This window comes from Salmo salar, chromosome ssa15 (assembly GCF_905237065.1).
Source record: "Salmo salar chromosome ssa15, Ssal_v3.1, whole genome shotgun sequence".
Taxonomy (NCBI): Eukaryota; Metazoa; Chordata; class Actinopteri; order Salmoniformes; family Salmonidae; genus Salmo; species Salmo salar.
Genome location: NC_059456.1, coordinates 84,920,614 through 84,943,655, shown reverse-complemented (window position 1 = coordinate 84,943,655; position 23,042 = coordinate 84,920,614). Strand labels below are relative to the sequence as shown.

The 23,042-nt window shown below is 41.4% G+C and overlaps 1 protein-coding gene across 9 annotated transcripts in view; it reads left to right on the top strand.

Moving 5' to 3' along the window:
* The window catches only part of LOC106572421 (synaptotagmin-2), an 89,577-nt gene that overhangs the window by 27,869 nt on the left and 38,666 nt on the right, over nucleotides 1-23,042 (top strand). For 6 of the 9 annotated variants that reach the window (XM_014146589.2, XM_014146584.2, XM_014146591.2 and 3 more), the window contains exon 3: nucleotides 13,136-13,197. The exons of 1 other annotated variant lie outside the window; for it this stretch is intronic. The gene's annotated coding sequence lies outside the window, so the exon portion shown is untranslated. Of the gene's footprint in view, nucleotides 1-13,135; nucleotides 13,198-19,677; nucleotides 19,944-23,042 lie in introns of those variants that run through there. 2 more of the 9 variants (XM_014146587.2, XM_014146588.2) reach the window with 2 other exon arrangements.

Genomic DNA, 23,042 nt, shown 5'->3' with positions numbered 1-23,042 from the left:
GCGTGTGTGTGTGTGTGTATGTGTGTGTGTGTGTGTGTGTGTGTGTGTCTCAGTCACCAGATCTCAACCCAATGGCGAAGGTGCATAAAGATGGAGGAATTCAGATATGTAAAAATGTGCTTAACAAGTCACATAATAAGTTGCATGGATTCACTCTGTGTGCAATAATAGTGTTTATCATAATTTTTGAATGACTAACTTATCTCTATACCTCACACATACAATTATGTGTAAGGTCCCTCAGTCGAGCAGTGAATTTCAAACAGATTCAACCACAAAGACCAGCAATGTTTTGTTTTCCAAGGGGCAGACATTGAATATCCCTTTGAACATGGTGAAGTTATTAATTATACTTTAAATGGTGTATCAATACATCCAGTCACTGCAAAAATACAGGCATCCTTCCTAAATCGGTTGCCGGTGAGGAAAGAAACCGCTCAGGGGTTTTACCATGAGGTCAATAGTAACTTTAAAACAGTTGCAGAGTTTAATGACTGCGATAGGAGAAAACTGAGGATGGATCAACAATATTGTAGTTACTCCACAATACTAACCTAATTGACAGAGTGAAAAGAAGGAAACCTGTACAGAATAGAAATATTCCAAAACATGCATCCTGTTTGCAACAAGGTACAAAAGTAATACTGAAGAAAATGTGGCAAAGCAATTAACTTTTTGTCCTGAATACAAAGTGTTATGTTTGGGGATAATCCAATGCAACACATTACTAAGTAACACTCTCTATATTTTCAAGCATGGTGGTGGCTGCCTCATGATATGGGTATGTTTGTAATCGTTAAGGACTGGGGAGTTTTTCAGGTAAAAAAATTATAAATTGGAGCTAGACATCCTAGAGGAAAACCTGGTTCAGATTAATTCACCTTTCAGCAGGACAATAACATAAAACACAAGGCCAAATCTATACTGGAGTTGCTTACCAAGAGGACAGTGAATGTTCCTGAGTGGTCAGGTTAAAGTTTTGACTTAAATCTGTTTGAAAATATATGGCAAGACTTGAAAATGGTTGTCTAGCAATGATCAACAACCAATTTGACAGAGCTTGAATCATTTTGAAAAGAACAATGTGCAAATATTGCACAATCCAGGTGTGAAAAGCTCTTAGAGACTCACAGATGTAATGGCTGCCAAAGGTGATTCTAACATGTACTGACTCAGGGGCTTGAATACCTATCTAATCAAGATATATTAGTGTTTTATTTTTCATACATTGTTTGCAACTGTTATAATTGTTCTTCTACTTTGACATTACAGAGTATTTTGTGTAGACCTTTGACAAAAAAAGACAATTAAATCCATTTTAATCTCATTTTGTAACATAACAAAATGTGGAAAAAGTCAATGGGTGTGGATACTTTTTGAAGGCCTTATCACCAGCCACTGTTATCACCATGCAGCCACCTCTACTCTATAGGTGCAATTAATATACTATGTTATATCCCGTGCAGAGACATTAAGGAGTACTGAATACCCTTGATACTGTTTAAACTGTTCATGGACATTACAATAAAGATAAAGTGACCAAATTTAGATGCTGATGCTGTTTGGGATCTAATCACTGTACAATACTCAAAATATGCAGTTTTGATACTGTTTATACTATTCATGGACATTACAATAAAGATAAAGTGACAACTGATGCTGTTTGGATTCTAATCACTGCAACACACAAAGATACAGTTTTGAAAATGACAAAACTGAGAAAAAAAATGTATTACAGGAGAGGCCCTTGAAAGATAACAACGACGGTTCTCATTTTAATAATACATGTGTGTTAAAGTACTTGTCCTTGCCTTTCCTCTAGTCTTCCCTGTGATGGTATGCTTGGAAGGTCAGTGATTCATTTGGTTTGTAATGAAAGATAAATTGAAAATGACTCCCTTCTACTTTACAGTTGATCTCACAGTTAATTATCACTAGGCTCTCAGGTCAATGCAGTCGCATCACAGCAGGAGACACTGAGCCTTAAGGCGTGTGCATGCTTAGCATCCGAAACAGTTCAGAACAGTTTGTACAAAATGTTGTGATGTTTTGTTCGTTTTCGTCTTCGGCAAGGTTTTGTTTGGCTGTTCGTGCACACAAAGGCAAACTGAAGTTTGGAGCCGAAGTCATTCAACGATTGACGACTCATTTTCATGCACATTTTGTCACTTGAGAAATACTGCACCAAACATCTTAGTTAGATGTAAAATTGGCTGACTAAGATCTCTGCGGCAAAAACATCAACATTAATGACAGATTTCTTGAGTTATCTTAAATTAATTCAAACTATTTTGAGGAAGTATATATTGGCTACGGTGTCTCAAGATGGACAAACTGTACTATTGCCGCTTTTTCTCATTTTTCAAGCGATGGTATTTTAAGGGAGTATGCGAGCGCTCTTGTTTGGTTTGCCTAGGCGAGTTCAGAAGCCAAAAGCAGACACCATAGAAGACACCGATGAGTCCTGCGAAATGGCAGTTAGCTATTTTGAAAGGTACCTTTTAGAAAATACAATACCTTATCTTTGCACTGACTCTTCATAATAAGTGCTTTATTATAACTTAATTCTGATCTTTTTTCCACTAAATCACATCAGATCTTTTTCAGAGCTGCTCTTATTGCGATCTCTCACTTGATAAGGCTGCGTTTACAGGGGCAACCCAATTCTGATATTTTTACCATTAATTAGTCTTTTGACAAATCACATCAGATCTTTTTCAGAGCTGATCTGATTAATTAAAAGGCCAATTAGTGAAAAAAAGGTCAGAATTGGGCTGCCTGTGTAAACACAGCCTTAGAAAAGTAATTTGTCCAAGAGTCAAAAACTGTTCTTGTAATATTAGGAGACAGATGTTTTTGCAGTATTTTGTGCCCACGTAAGGACACTCAGATGTTAGCATAGATTAGATCAGCTCTGAAACATATCTGATGTGAAAATATCTGATGTGATTGGTCAAATTAGTGGAAAAATATCAGAATTGGGCTGCCTGTCTAAACGCAGCCTAATAGGCTCCAAACATTGGCAGTCTGTGCCATTTTAGATGAGGGATGCTGATCATTCTTTATGCGCACGGCCCTATTTGTATTACAGCATATTGAATGACTGTCATTAATATTCCATTCACCCAGCTTAATGTAACATTGATCGGTTTAGGTTACAACAAGATACAAAAATTTGCCCTATACCCATCATGAGGTTGCTACAACCTAGCCTATGAATGAAAGTTTATAATGTAGGTGCACACAGGTCGAGAGAAACATTTGAGTTATCAAGGTGACACATTCAATATCGCCTTGCCCACTCTTACCTGCATCTAGCTTATCTAGGGTGTAGTCATTAGTCCAACAGTTGCAAACGAGAGTTTCTGTTGGACAAATTCAGGTATGTTTATCTCTGTTTCGTTCCGTTTGCTTCCGTTTAAAAAACACTTTTCAACAGAATTGGCAGAATGACTACACCCCTGATCACACGGGAACACAGTTCACTTTCATAGCAGCCACATATAAACAGCATGATCCCTCTCTGTTTGAGCCAGGTGTTTGAGTGGGCTAAATTAGCTAGCTGCATTCGCTAGTTAAGTAAGTGAAAGTGAAATAAAATGTTTAAAATACAATGAAATATAGCTAGCTCTCTCTCTCTCTTGGTTCTCCTTCATTTTTGAAGAAATGAATTTGTTCAAAACTGTTCAACTTTTGTCTTTCTCTCTTTGAGTCAACTACTCATTATGCTTTCAGTACTAGATTAATTCTTTGATCCTTTGATTGGGTGGACAACATTTCATTTCATGCTGCTAGAGCTCTGATAGGTTGCAGGACATCCTCCGGAAGTTGTCATAATTACAGTGTATGGAAGCGGGTGAGAACCATGAGCCTCCTACAGAGTGCTGTTGAGGCTACTGTAGACCTTTGTTGCAAAACAGTGTGTTTTAGTAAATTATTTGGTGACGTGAATATTCTTATGTTTCACTATTTTTATTTTTATGGAATTCAATGAGGAGGATGGTCCTCCCCTTCCTCCTCTGAGGAGCCTCAACTGGCTCCAAATGAGACCCCATTACTGTGGGCTGATTCAAACATAAGTACAAACATCCCTGTTGACTATCTGGTGGGAGTCATCCTCCAAGTTGCATATTCATTGTCTCAAACCTTACTTTGGAATTCAAGGAGATGCGTCACGTCAGATTCTAAGTAAGTTGCCTGGTGTATTTTGTCTGAGGACTGTAGTCAATCTGAAAGAGACTAAATTAGTCAGTTTTACATGTCATGGCACAATCATCTGATCCCCTTTAGTTTGCGTGACCCTTTAGGTTGCGTGACCAAGTGAACCACTTGGTTTGGTTCACAGAGAGTGTGAAGGTGATTGTCTGCTCACGGGGACCAGTCTGTTCACCCCAGACAGCTTGTCTGTCTCATGACCTATATTAACACCTACTGACCACTCAACAATAGGTTCAGGCAGAAACAGAAACCCCCTTCGTGGGTAATGCCAGGATACAGACCAACAGTCTCTTGAAGTAAGCATTTCGTTGGACGGTGTATACCATGCGTATCCTGTACATACGACTAATAAAACTTGAAACTTGAAGGTGGGTTTCATTCCATCAGCCTCTGACTATAGAAGGACTTGGTACTTGTAATGGGGGTAATATTGCTGGAAGGGTTGTATAGCTGCTCACATAGTACAACATGACTAAAACTTACTTGACATTTATGAGACTTTATAAGTCCCCTGGTGAGTTGTTGTTACTTTCTATGCTTAGGTTGCCACTGTTGCTTGATGACATTGAAGTCTGGAGGGTGTCAGTTCCTCTTGTTATAGACATATACTGCAGCTTAAAAGAAAGCAGATGAACTACAGTGATCTATGACTCATTATGCAAAACAAGTCATTATGTATATTTTCATTCTTTCCTCTTTATCATCCTCATTTTCTTGTTTTTCTATTTAGTGCAGATTTGGGGTGTTCTGGTACATTAGTTGGCAGCCACCACAGAGTGAAGTAATTCATCTTAAACTGCATGCTCATTTATTCCAGTCCGCAGCTGACCGCTTGTTTCTGTGGCACTGGGTGATGGATGGCCTTATTTCTCTACATAAACACAGATTTGTCTCCCAGGGAAGCAGCCAGATAGCTAGACTAGAGGAAGTTCTAAAAGGCTGCCCTCCATCCACCAAGGATTTATGGCCTGCTGCTTGGTGAAAAATTGCATTTTGTTCAAAGAAGTGAACTGTGATGATCGGTTTATTACAAGTGTTTTTGAACTTGACCAAAAAGTGAATAAATAAAAACATAACAAAAGGGTGTTAGAGGGTGCAGTGTAGTCGCCATATGTTTCAGGAATTGAAGACTTGATGTAAAAGCCATATTCAGTCACTGAACCTTTGTTTTTGAACATAAGATCCCCATAATGGAGTTGTGGTCTCTGGGGTCTTACTGATAAACTGGAAGCGTTTACAGTTTAGAGGGACAGGGGAGAGGATTAACTCAAGACCAAGGGATTCTCCTCAAGAGAGTAGTTTCTGTAGAATAATCAAACATAGAGATGAACACTGTGTGTGATGGTAAATTCAGAAACAGCACATAGAAAAACAGAATAGTTGCCCTTTATAAAATGCATTGAAAATCCAATATTTAAATGATTACACTTCACTAATATTGCAACATACATAGCCTACTACAAAATGAACTATCTCTTTGAATCTTTTCCCAGTTGAAATAAGCTCAGTTGATTAGTTTGTAAACCCATGAGGTATACAGACAGTATATGCTCACTGAATTGGGCTTCTATAAGCAGTCAGTGTATCAGCTATGATTGACCGTATGGTGTTTCCCCTCGCTGTACTGTTCTGTACTGCCTATATCAGCAGTGTAATAATTGGAGCCAGAGTGTCATTATGAAGGGTTGTTTCTGCTGACTAGGAAAGACACCCACAGTCAGTCATCTGCCATGTAGCCTAGCCTACACAACTATACTGTCGACTACTGCAGTCACAAAATTAGAAAATTCACAGTACATTTTTAATGTAAACTATACATTATCCGGTTAAGGTAAGGGCTAGGGTTAGGGTTAGTAGATAGTTAGTTGAAATGTTACTGATAGTCCATTTGTAGATGCTCTACAGACTATCCAAATAATGTGTTAATTCTTTATACCCTATTTCTATTCATAATACACTATATTTCTACTCTACCATGTTGTTGAGGCCAACTGGAAAGACAGATGTGGAATAATGTAAAAGGAGAGATCAGCTTAACCAGCCACCATCAATATAATTTGTATTTATATCTCTCTTGTTTCTTTTTATTCGTTCTCCCACCCCCTCTTTCTTTGTTTACAACTCTTTTGTCAGCTGTTATCTCAGCGGTTGACTCTCTCCTCATAGAACTGCAAGCTTCAATTCCCTGGCCTCTCTGCCGTCTCGCTAACAATTTTCCTGGAGAAGACTGCTCTATAAAAGTGGCCTGTGCCAGCACATCGGGGTGTGATGCTGTGGTCTTATAGAGGATATAAACCTGGACAAACACTTACCTCTGATGTGAATGAACCTAGCTTGGCCCAAATGGATTTTCTTTAATATGAAGGGGGGGACAATGAGACAGTATTGAATATTTATGTGAAGCATCAACATGATATAGGAATTGCTGTGTGCAACATTGAAGCACAGTGCAGAGTCCCTGCAAGGCTTCCAGTTCATACACGGTAGTATATGTGTGTATCTATTATCTAGTGTATATGTGTGTAGGCATGTCATGGCATGTGTTCATATCTCCATGTTAAACCCCTGCATTGCAGTAGTGCAAGTAGGATTTGAGCAGACAGCCTCAGCCCTTTCTTCTCCAACCCTCTCCACCTCACAATAGAAGGATTACATTTGGGCCAGATCTCTCCAGTGTGCAAAGCTCCACTACACACACTCTCTCTCTCACACATACTGTACACACACATCTCCCCGTGTGCATACACTAGCTATGCTCCAGAGAGCTCGGGGGCATCTGAGAGCCCTAAAAGTCTCCTGTAATCCGCCACTGCCCCATATGAATTCACCCTCCTGGTTTGTGTGGAAACTGTAGAGTCATGGAGAGCCACGTGTCTGTGTGTGTGTGTGTGAGAGAGAGAGAGAGAGAGGGCTAGTTAGGAAGAGCACGGGGGGATCCGGAGGGGTTAGTGATTCAAGGGGCTGTCTCAGCTGCTGCACAGTAACCTTTTTAAAGAATAAAAAGGCTACCTATACTTTGATGGTGAATGACATTTTCAGTTGTGGTGCTTGTGTGTTCCCCTTCCCCTTCTCCAACACAGTGAAAAATAATATGACGTAGTATTGGAGGGATCTTGCTGATTTAGTGATGTTGTGTATGACGTATTACAGATCCATGTACACTGAACAAAAATATAAACGCAACATGCAACAATTTCAGCGATTTTACAGAGTTACAGTTCATATAGGAAATCAGTCAATTAAAATAAATTAATTGGACCCTAATCTATGGATTTCACATGACTGGGCAGGGGCACAGCCATTTGGGAGCCAGGCCCAGACAATTAGAATGAGTTTTTCCCCACAAAAAGCCTTTATTACAGACAGAAATACTCCTCAGTTTCATCAGCTTTCTGGGTGGGTGGTCTCAGATGATCCCACAGGTAAAGAAGCCGGACTTGGAGGTTCTGGGCTGGCGTGGTTACACGTGGTCTGCGGTTGTGAGGCCTGTTGGACGTACTGCCAAATTTTCTAAAATGACGTTGGAGGCGGCTTATGGTAGAGAAATGAAAATTAAATTCAGCTCTGGTGGACATTCCTGCAGTCAGCATGCCAATTGCATGCTCCCTCAAAACTTGAGACATCTGTGGCATTGTGTTGTGTTACAAAACTGCACATTTTAGAGTGGCCTTTTATTGTCCCCCAGCACAAGGTGCACCTGTGTAATGCCACACTTGTCAGGTGGATGGATTATCTCGGCAAAGGAGAAATGCTCACTAATAGGGATGTAAACAAATTTGTGCACAAAATCTTAGAGAAATAAGCTTTTTGTGCATGTGGAACATTTCTGGGATCTTTTATTTCGGCTCATGAAAGATGGGACCATCTTATAAACCACCAAACACATGTCGTGTTGATATTTTTGTTCAGTATAGTAAACACAATACCACTGTCACCATACAGCAAGTAAATTAGATAGGGATCACACTTTATTTCCCTTATAACCATTTAATAAAAAATAAATGCCAATCTTGTTTGCCGATGGAATTGTACATGGTGACACATATGATTCATTCAGTTTCCTGGCTTAACTGGCTTAGTATTGACCATTTATTATTTTCGACATTGAAAAACTATGTTGGCTGATCGAAAGACCAAAGAGAAGTATTACTCCTATGTTGACAGTTCATTAAGACTAAATCCTTCCTTCGCTCTGCCTTGGGCTCTGGGAGTCCACCTCTAAATGGTTGTTAAACCCTCTGGAGGATTGGTATCCAGCAACCAAGCAAAGTGAACTTGTTCTTGTTACCAATAACCAATTAAAGACAGTCTCAGTCTCATGCCGATCCTTGCTTGCTTTTCTCTGAGTTGTTGTCTTCCCCGAGGCTACAAATAGGAGAGAAAGATATATTTATACTCAGTGGCAGAGAATGATGGAACAATTCCGCTTTAAAGAGATTGTCTCACAGATCTGCCACATTAGGATTGGTTTTGCCAAGATCTGTTGTGGATCAACAACTAACGTAATTTCATCAAGGTGATTCTAGCTGGAGGCACTTGTGGCCATATTGGCTATTGGGTAATATTGTGATTTTGGCTCTGTGTGGGCGAAATAGTTGTGCGTGTGAGAGAGAGAGAATACATCAATCATGTCCCCTCTTTACTTTGCTCTACTGCAGCCCATCTTTTTTGTGATATAATGAATGGCCCTTTAGTAGTGATGTGGGACAAACCCATACAGTTACCATATTGCAATATTATTTATAATAAAAAATAAAATAAATATATATAGGCCTATATGTGCAAAACATTAGGAACACCTGATGTTTCCATGACATATACTGACCAGGTGAAAGCTATGATCCCTTATTGATTTCAGCTGTGAAATCCACTTCAATCAGTGTCGATGATGGGGAGGAGACTGGTTAAAGAAGGATTTTTAAGCATTGAAACTATTGAGACGAATTGTGTATGTGAGCTATTCAGAGGGTGAATGGGCATTCAAAAAGATTGAAGTGCCTTTGAACGGGGTATAGTAGTAGTAGGTGCCACGTGCACCGGTTTGAGTGTGTTAAGAACTGCAACGCTGCTGGGTTTTTCACGCTCAACAGTTTCCCGTGTGTATCAAGAATGGTCCACCACCCAAAGGACATCCAGCCAAATTGACACAACTGTGGAAAGCATTGGAGTCAACATGGGCCAGCATCCCTGTGGAATTGAAGGTGTACCTAATGTTTGGTACACTCAGTTTATATTTTTTGTTACTGTAGGTAGCGTTAGCTAGTGCTAGTCGGCTGTACCTGCACCGAAACACCGGTGTTTTTTATCATATAGCTTGTTCTTCATCTTATTTTTAAATAGGAAGCCAGCATGTTTTCAGCACTTTAATTTCCATGACTGATCAAAACTCGTTTTCTTATGGCTCTCTCTTGTCCCTCTGCAGCAGACATAGGTGAGCAATATGTTTGGAACATCGAATCGCAATAAAATTGCAGTATCGAATAGCAATAAATATAGAATTGTGAAAATCGCAATACATATCGTATCGGAACCTACCATGATAATAATTCCCAGCCCTACCCTTTAGCCAAAGGAAGTCTGAATCTGGTCTGGGCTGAGCTTTAAGCTAATGGTATGCATTGTTTTTCACCTTGCTGTCACTCAGCACCTCTAGCTAGCCAGAAACACCTAGGACAGTTTCCCAGGTGGCTGGGGCACCACCATGGGCCTGCAGCAGAAGGAGGACACTGGCTCAGTCATAACTCACTGTACTGGAACCTGGAGTCTACGGCCCATAAACTCGCTGTCGACAGCAGCACACCACAGACTGACCCTGGCTGCTGTTCCTCACCACCATAAAATTACTCCTCATGAAGGCATTCATTTCTCTCATACATTTGTGATATCATATTCAGAAAAGTTTGTTAATTTGGGTGTATTAGGCTAGAGTTTGCGACTTCATACTATCTTGTTCTTGATGCTTTTCTAACTAGCGGAAACAAACACAAGCTGTTTGCTCTCTTGCTGCAGTGACAGGTAGAGAGAGACACTGGAGTGATGACTAAGGAAATATTCAACACAATTATTTTCTCAACAAATTGCACAAAATAAGATGGGATAATATGTCCCTGTGGATGTCTTTATGATACACTTAGGGCAATTAAATCCTACAAATCATGGAATGAATTGTTTAGCGAAATAGTGGAGGAAAATACACTCTCCAAAACGCCAATTTGGCTGATTGACTGTTCATTCAGACAGATCTTTAGGTGGCTGAAAATGTACAGCTGCAACCATTGAGAAACCTTACAAAGGGCCTGGGCTATGCATATGCTAATGTAGGCCTAAAAGTAAGTAATAAGGCCCGAGGGGGTGTGGTATATAGCCAATATACCACGGCTAAGGGCTGTTCTTATGCACGACACAACCCTTAGCTGTGGTATATTGGCCATATATCACAAACCCGCGAGGTGACTTATTACTATTATAAACTGGATACCAACGTAATTAGAACAGTAAAAATAAATGTTCAGGGCTCGAACCACCCAGTTTATAATATACAGTATATCTCTTACACTGCATTCAGATGGTTTACACATAATTCATAACCTTTTTTCCTTTTACAATGCATGGAACCCACATAAATAAACAGGGCTGCTTGTGCTTCTTAGGAACTAATCAATCATTCCAAGTGTCCCTGGAATCTCGCATTGACAGTTCCCACAAGTCGTAAGAAATGTGTGTCTGTGTGAATAGCTCTGGGGTATGGATTATTGTGTTTATAATTAAACCCAGGCCTGAAAAACGTGCCCATTCAGATTTACATTCAATGCCAAATATATATTCCTATACATCCCTGTACATGACTCTTGAGGGGTATTGGAGAACCCGTAAGTTAAAGACCGAGTGCAGTCAAAAACTTGATTTTCCTATCTTTTATATATATTTCCACAGTATGAGGTTGGAATAATACTGTGAAATTGTAAAAAAAAAAAAAAAAATTAAATGATAATGCCCTTTTAGTGTAAGAGCTGTTTCAAAAGACAGAATGACATTTCAGCCTGTTTTGGCTGGAGGGAGATTTGGCCTTTAAATTAGTTAATAAACCAATAAGAAAGAGAGTTCCAAACCTCTCTGCCAATAACAGTAACTTTTCAATGTTCCCCTCCCCACTCCAACCACTCCCAGACAGTCCTAGCAAAATTCTTGCTTGAGAAATTGTTTTTTACTAAGAAGATATTTATGTTTCTTTTTGACTATTTTAATTGATAACAATCACAGTAAGGTACTTAATTGTTACCCAGAAATGATTTTAAATTGAGATAAAAATGGCTGCATTGGACCTTTAAATGTCAGCGGCACTGTCCAAAAGCCTGAGCGCTGCAGAGGCTTTGTGGGAGTCTTCACACCGCCCTGTTGTCTCAACTAGATGTAGATTAATGGAACAATCACTTACTGTACCTCTATCAAAACACCACATAAACATTGAGCATATGTACATGCAGCTGAAATAATGTGTGTGCATACAGATGTATGATCTTAATTTGATCACCCTGTTACAGGAAAACGTTAATGCCATTCAGGAAATGTAAAACATGTAGTGTATTTGAGGTTTAAAAAGGCTTTTGAACTTTGTAATTTCCATTTTGACATTTCAGACTTGATTTCCCCTTACAGAAAATGTATCAACCCATACGAAAATGTAATCCACATTATCTTCCTGCTGTAGCAAACTGGCTCAAATTAAGATCGTACACCTGTATGAGTGTGACTGTGCATGCTTGCTTCCGTGCATACTTGCGTCAATGCATGTATTACTGTAAGTACGTCATCAGCCAACTAAATTATTTATGCATGACTAATGTAGTTAATTTTACAGTGGACAGAAAAGTGTTTCTCTCATCAGAATGTGTGATCGTGTAGTGCATAGTAACTTGAACCATATTTTCTGCAGGGTGTGTTGTAAACCTGGATCGTGTTCATTAGGGCAGGCAATGAAAAACGAAACTGAGTGTTTCTTAGTGAAGAACTCCAGGTAGACCCTTTCAGTCAGTTTTCTTCTGTCTGGTGCTTAATGAAATCGACCCTGTGCCCTCCTCCATTAGGTGTGCAAGCTTTTGTTCTGGGACAGGTTGGGTTGTATTGGGCTGGTGTTACTGGGTCTGTGGTACTGGAGATATAGCTAAAACAGGTCTATCTGGGCCCTAACCTTCAGCCAGTCACAGGCCTCCTCATATATACGAGATCACGCCACCAGGAAATTATTCGGCATTAATTAAATAAATTCAGAGAGCTGTAATCAGAGGAAGGAGTAGCTTCCAGCAACAGCAAGCACTCATTAGTCCGCCTCTTTGTGGCCTCCAAGCATACATCAGCATGTCCTGTGTGGGAGTGAGACAACTGTCAGAACCTCTTAGAGTTCATTTAGGTTGCTTAACTGTGCCAGAGTGTATGCAGCAGTCCAAATCATTAACAAAGAACGGGAGCAATTTGTGAAATACACATGTTTTTAGTAACCCTCAGTTGCTCTTAAACCTGTGTAGTTACACTGTCATTAATAAAGTAACACTATTTTATTAACATATTGCTATGGTAATTTCTTTGTGATAAACAGTTGGGGAATCTCAATCATACAGTAGAATATGGTGAGGGTGATTGGTGATTGTGTAGTCATCTTATTCAGATATGGACCAATCCTTTTATTCAGATATGGACCATACTGAGCAGATAGCCACACTGGATGTCCTGCCATTTAGCTTGCCACGCACTCAGTTACTTCAAATAGTGTTTCATTAGTTTTCATCTGATTATTTACCTAGTGCAAAAATGGAGCTGTCCAGGGCTGAAGTAGACGGTATTTTACATTGTTTCACTCTGATTTCAGTGTGATTTTCAGTCTATCCATACGGTCATAAAATTGATTATTTTTCTCTTCTAGATCACCCTGATATTGACAACACTCTCACTGTGATCGCGAGGGCCACCTATCAAGATTTGGCTGTGAGTATCATGGCTTAGAAGGCAAATTAAGATATAAGTGTATTTGCACATGAGCTGTAATCTTTGATAAGGTGATATCTGTTGGAATGAACTTGCCAAAAGGATTGCTTAGAGAAGAAGAGAGAGAGAGAGAGGAAAGAGAGAGGGGGATACAGAAAGAGCAAGAGAGAGAGAGGATTTGTTGAGTGAAGTCCTTGCTTTTTTCCACATCAAGAGGTAGCTGTCACTTTCATTGCTGTGATTGGTCCTGACCTCTTTAACCAGAGACTGTTCACTTGAAACACATCGTCACATGCTGCCTTTCCCTCCGCTCCAACCTCCCTCAGAAAGATCATCATCCCTGTAAAGAAACACATTCTCATGTTTCTTTAATTCACATTGTAGTTGTTGTTTTTATTTGATTTGATTAAATGTTGAATTATTATCCTTATTATTATTATCTACATATTTATTATTATTATTAACACTGCATTGTTGGAAAGAGCTCTCAAGGGTAGAATTTCACTGTACTGTTTTTCACCTGTTCTATCCTGTGCACGTGGTGAATAAACATTGAAACTTAATCAATAGGAAGCTGCCTTTAGCCTCACGTCTCTGCTGTAGGCTTCACTGTGGGCACAGACAGTGGCCTGTCTTTGACTGGTAACAGTATGCCAATAGTTACTGCCAATGTCACAGGGTACCCGCTGTCACCTGGCATAGTGCTCTGATCAAGTCTGGGGCGAACCACTGTTAACCAATCAACGTCATTTATTCATGAACCTACTAGAGAGTGACTGATCAATTCGTCTTCACATACAGTATTAATCAGTTAAGTCGTTTTCTACAGTCTACATCAGTGAGGGGATAGCAGGGTTTTCTTGTGTCAATGCACGTTTTTATTCCATTTTAAAAGCAACCGTATATTATCCCTGGCATGTTACATGGTTATATAATGTCACTGAATAATATGACCTTCTGGGAAATATGCATGATCTAATGCATTAGCTGGTGTGGCTCAGTTGGTAGAGCATGGTGTTTGCAACGCCAGGGTTGTGGGTTTGATTCCCATGGAGGACCAGTACGGAGAAAAAATGTATGAAACGTATGCATTCACTACTGTAAGTCGCTCATGCTAAATGACTAAAAATGTAAAATGTAAAATGTAGATGGTTTTCACCACAAGATAGTCTAATGTATTCTACAGATCATCATCGATCCTAATTGATGAATGGCTCTACAACACTACCAATAGAAAACATAATCTACAGTACGACAGACAGGCGTAGTCAAACCAAGCCATGAATGTGTTGGACCCCATTAAACTATCTTTCAGCATGATAAACCCAGAGAGGCTGGGCCTCCCCAGAGTGCCATCTGCTCTGACATAATGTCCATGTTGATCACTGAGGCACAGAGAGGAGCCACACTGTGGTGTTGTGAAGAAGGGGAATAGGCGTGGCGATGCGGGGCAGGCCACTGTGTGTGTGTGTGCCTGGGTGTGTGCTTGTAGAGAGATAGGAGAACATGATTTACTATAGGATGGGGCTTTTGTGTGCTAGTCTCCTCTCCAGCAGACACGCACTGCCCTGATTGCCTCTCCCCATCTCTAGCACTCACCTGATTAATCAGCCATTTCCTTGTGTGATGACAGCCTGGAGCCACAGGGGCCCAGCGAGGGCTAATAAAGCCAAGAGGAGAGCACCTCCTGGGAGAACAGATACTGCCCTCTGCCCACCCCTCTGTCCTTTACACCAGATGAAACACAGGTGGCCCTGTGTGCAGTCTAATCAACATTGATCAATTTAACATTTATTGAATGGAAATTGATACCGCAGGGAATAGATATTCATATGTAGGTGGATGCCAGAAAGGCTATTGAATATTGTATTTGTAAGTTTGCTTTGTGAATCTGTAATATTATTGACGAGAAGGGTATGCTCAGAACAGATGTTATTTGGAATGGAATAGAAACCCTGTATTTACATTGAATGTGTAGGCCTATTAGGTCATCTATAATATCTTTAATGTTATTGATTTTCTGTTGCCAGGCATGTGTACTACCAATTAGATCATCTTCTACTCTCTCTCTCTCTCCACCGCACAACGATTGTGCTGATTCAGCATCTGTTCATGTCTGTCTTTAAACAAGAGATGATTCGACATTACTTGGACATTGTACGTGGCTTTAGCTGTTCCTCCCCACATTGTGAAATAACAGTGCTCTAGGTGAAAGGGTTCCCTTCCCTTTCACTGTGCCAGATTCAAAGTGGGCCAACCACAGCTGGAAGGCACCTCGTTTCGTTTGGCAGCTCAGTACTCTATGAGAGAGAGATTCTGCAGTCACAGCCCAGTGGCGTCTCCTCAAACCCCCCACTTCCCATCCAACTCCAACCCCTCTCCGTTTCCCCTCTGTTCTGTCTGCCCACTCCCTTCCCTTCCCCTGCAAGCTGTTGGCTTGATGAATACTTATTGGGTAATCCTTTAAGAGACTGGGGAGAGATTGTCAAACTGCAAAATTGAGACACTGCTTTGCAGACATCTTGGAGGCCATCACAGACATAGTAGTATTATTAAGGGAGGGAAACCACTGGGGCTTCACTTGATTAATGGGGGGCATACATCTGTGCATCCGTGCATGTTTGTGTGTGCACTGTGCATGCACGTGTATAGGTATCAACTTCTTTATGTGTATAGTCCATGACATAGCTGCACAAGATGCTTATCTTTGTTTTTAATTCTCCAGCATTGTTGTTCAATGAGGATTTGTTCCTCTCCTGTGCTCTTTTTTTGTCTCACTGTTCAGCAGTTTAATGAGAACTATTACTGCTACTATCTCTATGAATGTCTCTCAGTATCATCACTGTGTATAAGAATTAGGAGTAGTAGTAGTAGTAGCAGTAGTAGTAGTAATAGCAGCAGCAACAACAGTATAAGTTATATTCAACTCATCTAAAGAAGGACAGTTTTATTGCTTCTTTAATCAGGACAACAGTTTTCAGCTGTGCCAGCATAAATGCAAAAGGGGTTTCAAATGATCAATTAGCCTTTTAAAATGATAAACTTGGATTAGCTAACACAACGTGCCATTGGAACACAGGAGTGACGGTTGCTGATAATGGGCCTCTGTACGCCCATGTAGATATTCCATTAAAGATCAGCCGTTTCCAGCAACAATAGTCATTTACAACATTAACAATGTCTACACTGTATTTCGGATCAATTTCATGTTATTTTAATGGACAAAAAATGTGCTTTTCTTTCAAAAACAGGGACATTTCTAAGTGACCCCAAACTTTTGAACGGTTTTGTACATGGATAAACCCTTCACGGCAGACTGGAACCATTTAACTCTGTTTTGTTTGTAGGCACAATTTGTTTTGTCAGCGTTGTGTCAAGTCACTCCGGTTCACACTGACCGTGGCGTGTGCAGAAAGTAGCCAATCACTTTTTCTATGTCGATAGCTCCCTGCTAAATTCAGGGCATCAATGTTGTTGAGAAAAGTAGCAAAACTTTTGTAGTTCTTGATGGCTAACATTATATCTTTCAAAAACGGCACAGTAGAAAGGACTGTCAACACATAGCGAACAGCTCACGTTATAGACAGAGGCACGCTACATGGCAGACCAATCCAAACTCATCTCCCGGCATGTCCAGCCCATACATTATCTCAGGCAATCATGGCTAGCGTGAACGTTTCTGACTTTTTCCGTGGCTAAACCAACTAGGCTTTTAATTTTACAATTTTATTCATATTTATGGAAGGAATACAAGTTTGTTATTAAGGCACATGAAAGTTCACATGTTCCAGAAGGTATTTCTGCCAAAAAATGCATTTTGATAAAAAATAAATGTTCACATTCAAATGCCGCTCCAGTGAAGTAGTGACGTGCGACATATACCTAGTTTCTTGAAACAAGTCACAAATGAGCCACAAATCAATACAGTGTTGTTACTGAGACACTGAGTCAGCCCTGTATTTTAGGCCACTGTGTCATAAGATACTGGATCACTACCAGGTATGTTTAGAGCCATTGCTTTAGAACTTTAGACTTACTACACTGTCATTTCAAGTACCATTTGTGACAACCAGTAAGAGATAGTTAAGAAAGAACAAACATTGTAAAATGCATACAGTACTTTTGCTTCTGAACCAACAAAAATATCTTCAGAGTAGAAGATATCTGTTCCATTTCAGTCATTCTAGTACATGGCGAATGTTGTGACAGAGTCAGTGAATTGACTTTTAAAATGATTGGATAATTTCCAAACCCCAGCCAGGTCACCCGTGATACAAGTCAGTTTTTGACGTCTATCCATGTCTGAGGACATCGGGAGATGACGTGGAAACCGGCGACTAGGGGCAACAGTGCGCACTGTCACCTTTAAGTAGGTTTTGGTTATGCCAGGGTGTTGGGGATGGCGGATGGGTGTAAACATCTGCCTCTGATTCCAAAGATTGCAAGTTAAAATCCATCGATAGAAAGTCATTTTTTAATTTTTTAATTTTAAGCCTCTTCCAAACCTTAGCCCTTACCTTAACCATTCTGCATTGATGCCTAACCTTACGATTTTGGAGTTAAGGCCTAAACTGAACCTTAAACACAATTTGCAACAACTTCAACATTTGACGTATGAGAAACATGGATGAACATCTGATTCTGACGTGAGACTGTGAGAGCTAGTTGCCAAACCAGGCATAGTAATCATCTATTAAACATGAAACCAATTGAAACTACTATTGACAGGTACGGCAGGAGCAAAAAACAAATAACACTTGCTCTTGTTTCTCCAGGCCTGGGTTGTGAAATTGCTAAAGGCCATCCCTCTTTCTTTCGTTCCCACTGATTGAGGCCTTATTGATTTCATTTAGGAGTGCATTTAGGATTGCTGGCCGCTTGGAGGCAGCTTCACTAACGGGAAGATGATCATTTTCCGCAACACTATAAAAAGCTCAGAGGACTGAATTGTCTGGCTCAGCAAAAGTCCCAATAGTACAGAGAGAGCACCATAGAAACATGCTGCAGTAGAGGACAAATACATTTATTGTCCCAATTCCAAGACGACCCAAATTAAGATCTGAAAGGGTAAGCTAAGAAAATAAATCCATGAGAAAGCTATAGTGTGCTTGCAATGTTTTCTCATTTAATTTTAGCACTACCTCCATCTTTAATGTCCTGTAGGTTTTTCTGCATCTGTAAAATTACTTCTGCTGTTGTGATTGTTGCTATGACTACATCGACTATTACTTCTACTTTACAGTGGAGGCTGCTGAGGGGAGGACGGCTCATAATAATGTCTGGAATGGAGTCAATAGAATGGTATCAACCACATCAAAGACGTGGTTTCCATGTGGTTGTTTCCATTCCGTTGACTCCATTCCAGCCATTAGTATGAGCCGTCCTCCCCTCAGCAGCCTCCACTGTGACATCATTACATCAATGATCTTGTAGAGCCTCTCTACTGCTGCTGCCACGGTGATTACCATGATCCATCTTTGCTGTTGCCACAGCGGTCAGAAAAGGTGTGGGAAAGAAAGGTTTGCTTAGTAAGACCCACTGCTGATTCACAGCTTCTGTCAATCTCCTTATAGCTACTTGTGAGATGCCAGTTGGATTTGAGCCCTTACAGCAATTCTTAAGTACAATTAAGTATAAATTGTTCCATGTAACGTTATTCATGACAATAACATTTCTGCTGCAAAGACATTAGTGAGGGTTTATGTGCGTGCGTGTGCCTTTGTGTGTGTGTGTGTGTATGTGTTTGTGTGTGCGTATTTTTACGCGCACGTGTGTGTGCGTGTGAGCCTAGTGAGCATTTGAAAGAGAATCTCTCAGCAGTCACTCCTTCAGTGTCAAACTACCTCTTCTGGCTACCGTGTGTGTGCCACACAATGGGGTCTCTCCTCTCTCATTTCTCTATTTTTTTCTAAGCTCTCTCTCTTACTCTACTCTACATCCCTTTCTACTTCCTTTTCCTCTACCCATCTGCTGTTCTACTCTCATCCTGTTCTCATGTTGTCTCTTTCCTCCACTCCTTTTCCTTCCCTGACACATATTTTACAGATGAACTCTCTATCGTTCTCTGAGATGCTAGACTCTGTACAGTTCCCAGAGGTGCTAGTCTTCGGTGAGGTTTGTTTGAAGTACCGCTAGGTTCTTGATGTGGGTTTGACAGTATTGCATATGGATTCTCTCGGGTTGCCCTTCAGTGTTGGAGCAGGGCGGCAGAGAGGAGTGCTGCATACAGCACAGTGTGAGCAGCATCACAAATCAGGAGGCTGAGAGAGTGAGAGCGCTGGAGTGGGGGGAGGATGGAGGGAGGGGGAAGATGGAGTGGGGGGAGGATATAGGGACGGGGTGGATGGAGGGAGGGGGGAGGATGGAGGGAGGGGGAGGATGGAGGGGAGGATAGAGGGAGGGGGTGGAAGATGCAGGGGAGAGAAGAGATGGAAAGGGGAGGGGGATCCACTCTGGGGGGAGTGAAAAAGGGAGAGAGTGGAAAGAGGGAGAGGAGGAGGGGATTGAGAGAATGAAGGGTCATGTGAGAGAGAATGTGTGTGTTTGTACGTTCATGTGTGTGTGGGTAAAGGAGAGTGAGTACTGCTGCAGTGGGAACAGTGAGAGGAGGACTGCAGTTTCTTGGGCTGATGGGCGAGCGAATCGAGGGACGTTATTAAGGCACTGTTACATTAACCCTTAAGTGCCTCTCTGGTGAATGGGTTGGCCCGTCCATTGTGGATAATAGGATCAAGGAGATTGCTCTGGTAAGGGTGTATTCCAACTATTTTTGCCTGCCTGGCTTTAACTCTTTATGGAATATGAATAGATATGGGGAGACTTTATGCTTAGATAGGGGGAACTAAATGTTGCTGTCCGGTGCTTAAGTGCAAAAACTACGCTGTAGGCTGGGGGAACTGAGTTGGTGCTGGATAAGGCTGCATTGTGACTTGATTGATCTCATCTCTACTTGTATTGCACAGATGGATAATCTTAAGTGGGACAGGTAATGTGTATGCTTCGCTTTGCATGTTATTTTCGAATGCATACTGTGCAAACTTTTGTGACAAGCTTGATCATTTGTAACAAGCTTGATCATTTATGGTAAGATTGATCATCTTGGGACATTTGTAGATTTTGAAAGATTGTTTTCTTGATTTTGAAAGATTGTTTCATGATAAGCTGTGAAATGTGCCTTTGTACTGTGTTTGGGACCTGAGAACACAGTCATTTGCTTTGGGGTCTTTGCAGGAACACTATGGTGAGTATACATTAGGTCGCTCTCATTGATATTGTCTAATTTAGCCTAGGTGGCTCGGTTTGTAGTGTAGTGGAGTAGCTACCTTTATTTTCCTGGAGTACGTCCAGGAGGCAGCCCTTCTGACAGCTGCTCTGTTTACCCCACCAGCTTCTATTAACACCTCACTCTGTCCTGCACTGTCAGGAACCATGACGTGGTGCAGCCACAAACACATGGCACCCTGCCTAACAAACACCAGCCTGTACCTGCTCAATATCAATCAAATCAATCACATTTATTTATAAAGCCCTTTTTACATCAGCAGATGTCACACAGTGCTTATACAGAAAACCAGCCTAAAACCCCAACCAGCAAGCAATGCAGATGTGACTTAGCACGATGGCTAGGAAAAACTCCCTACGAAGGCAGGAACCTAGAGAGGAACTTAGAGAGGAACCAGGCTCTGAGGCGACCAGTCCCCTTCTGATGTTCAAACGTTCATAGATGACCAGCGGGGTGAAATAATAATCACAGTGGTTGTAGAAGGTGCAACAGGTCAGCACCTCAGGAGTAAATGTCAGTTGACTTTTCATAGCCAAGCATTCAGATGTTGAGACAGCAGGTGTGGTCAGTCAGGAGTCGTCAGGTCAAGGAGTCCTGAGGCATGGTCCTAGGGCTCAGGTCCTCCGAGAGGGGAGGGAGAGAGGGAGAAAGAGAGAATTAGAGAGAGCATACTTAAATTCACATAGGACACCAGATAAGACAGGAGAATTACACTAGCCCCTCGGCACATAGACCATTGCAGCGTAGATACTGGAGGCTGAGTCAGGGGGTGTCGGGGGACACTGTGTCTGAAGATACCCCTGGACAGTGCCAACCAGACAGGATATAACCCTGTGCCAAAGCACAGCCCCCACACCACTAGAGGGATATCAACAGACCACCAACTTACTACCCTGAGACAAGGCTGAGTATTGCCCACAAAGATCTCCTCCACTGCAGGAGCCTGAGGGTGCACAAGACTGGACAGGAAGATCACGTTAGTGACCCAACCCACTCAACTCGATTATAGCGCAAAAAAGCCTAGCATGCCATGACGCACCCCTCCTAGTGACAGCATGGAAGAGCGCTATTAAGTCAGTGACTCAGCCCCTGCAACAGGGTCAGAGGCAGAGAATTCCAGTGGATAGAGGGGAACCGACCAGGCAAAGACAGCAAGGGTGGTTCATCATTCCAGTGCCTTGCCGTTCACCCTTGGGCCAGACTATGCTCAATCATAGAACTTACTGAAGAGATGAGTCTTCAGTAAGAGTTCAAGGTTGAGACAGAGCCTGCGTCTCTCACATGCATAGGCAGACCATTCCATAAAAATGTTGCTATGTAGGAGAAAGCCCTGCCACCAGCTGTTTGCTTAGAAATTCTGGGGACAATACGGAGGCCTGCGTCTTGTGACTGTAGCGTACATGTAGGTATGTACGGCAGGACCAAATCAGAGAGATAGGTAGGAGCAAGTCCATGTAATGCTTTGTAGGTTAGCAGTAAAACTTGAAATCAGCCCTAGCCTTAACAGGAAGTTGGTGTAGTGAGGCTAGCACTGGAGTAATATGATCACATTTTTTGGGTTCTTGTCGATATTCTAGCAGCCGTATTTAGCACTAACTGAAGTTTATTTAGTGGTTTATCCGGGTAGCCGGAGAGTAGAGCATTGCAGTAGTCTAATCTAGAAGTGACAAAAGCATGGATTAGCTTTTCTGCATAATATTTGGACAAAAAGTTGTTACAAAGATGGAAAAAAGCTGCCCTTAAAATATTATTGATATGTTCATCAAAAGAGATATCAGAGTCCTTCACAGTTTTATTTGAGACAACTTTACAACCATCAAGATTAATGGTCAAATCAAACAGCAGATCTCTTTCTTTCTTGGGATCTAGAACTAGCATCTCTGTTTTGTCCGTGTTTAAAAGTAAAAAATGTGCCACCATCCTCTTTCTTATGTCTGAAACGCAGACTTCCAGGGTAGGCCATTTTGGGGCTTCACCATGTTTAATTGAAATGTACAGCTGTGTGTCGTCCACATAGCAGTGAAAGTTGACATTGTGAAAGACATCACCAAGAGATAGAATATATAGTGAAAACTATAATGGTCCTTAAACAGAACCTTGAGGAACACTGAAACTTGTCAGAGGACAAATCATCCACAGAGACAAACTGATATCTTTCTGACAGATAAGATCTAAACCAGGCTATACTGGGGCAGGAGCCTAGGGGGTACCCTGTAGTCTTCCCTCAGGTCTGTGTAGGCTAGGACAGGACAAAGAAGGAGCAGATAAGACAGAGGCTGACAGATACGCTGAGGAGTATGGAGAGGGGAAACCGGAGAGAGGCCATGGGGGTTTTATGAAGAGCTACAGGATGCACTTTTTTTTACGATGTGTCCTGTGCGCCGTGTAGGTAGAGCAGGCAGGCTGGCAGGCAGAGCTGTGAGGGGACAGTTCCAAGGACATAGCTGGCTATCTCGGGCTGGTCACTTCACACCTCGACAGTGCTGCTGGGTCTCATTGTTGGGCTCTGCTCCAAGACAGTACACTGATGTAGTTCTGCACCAGAACAAAGGATATTGATGAT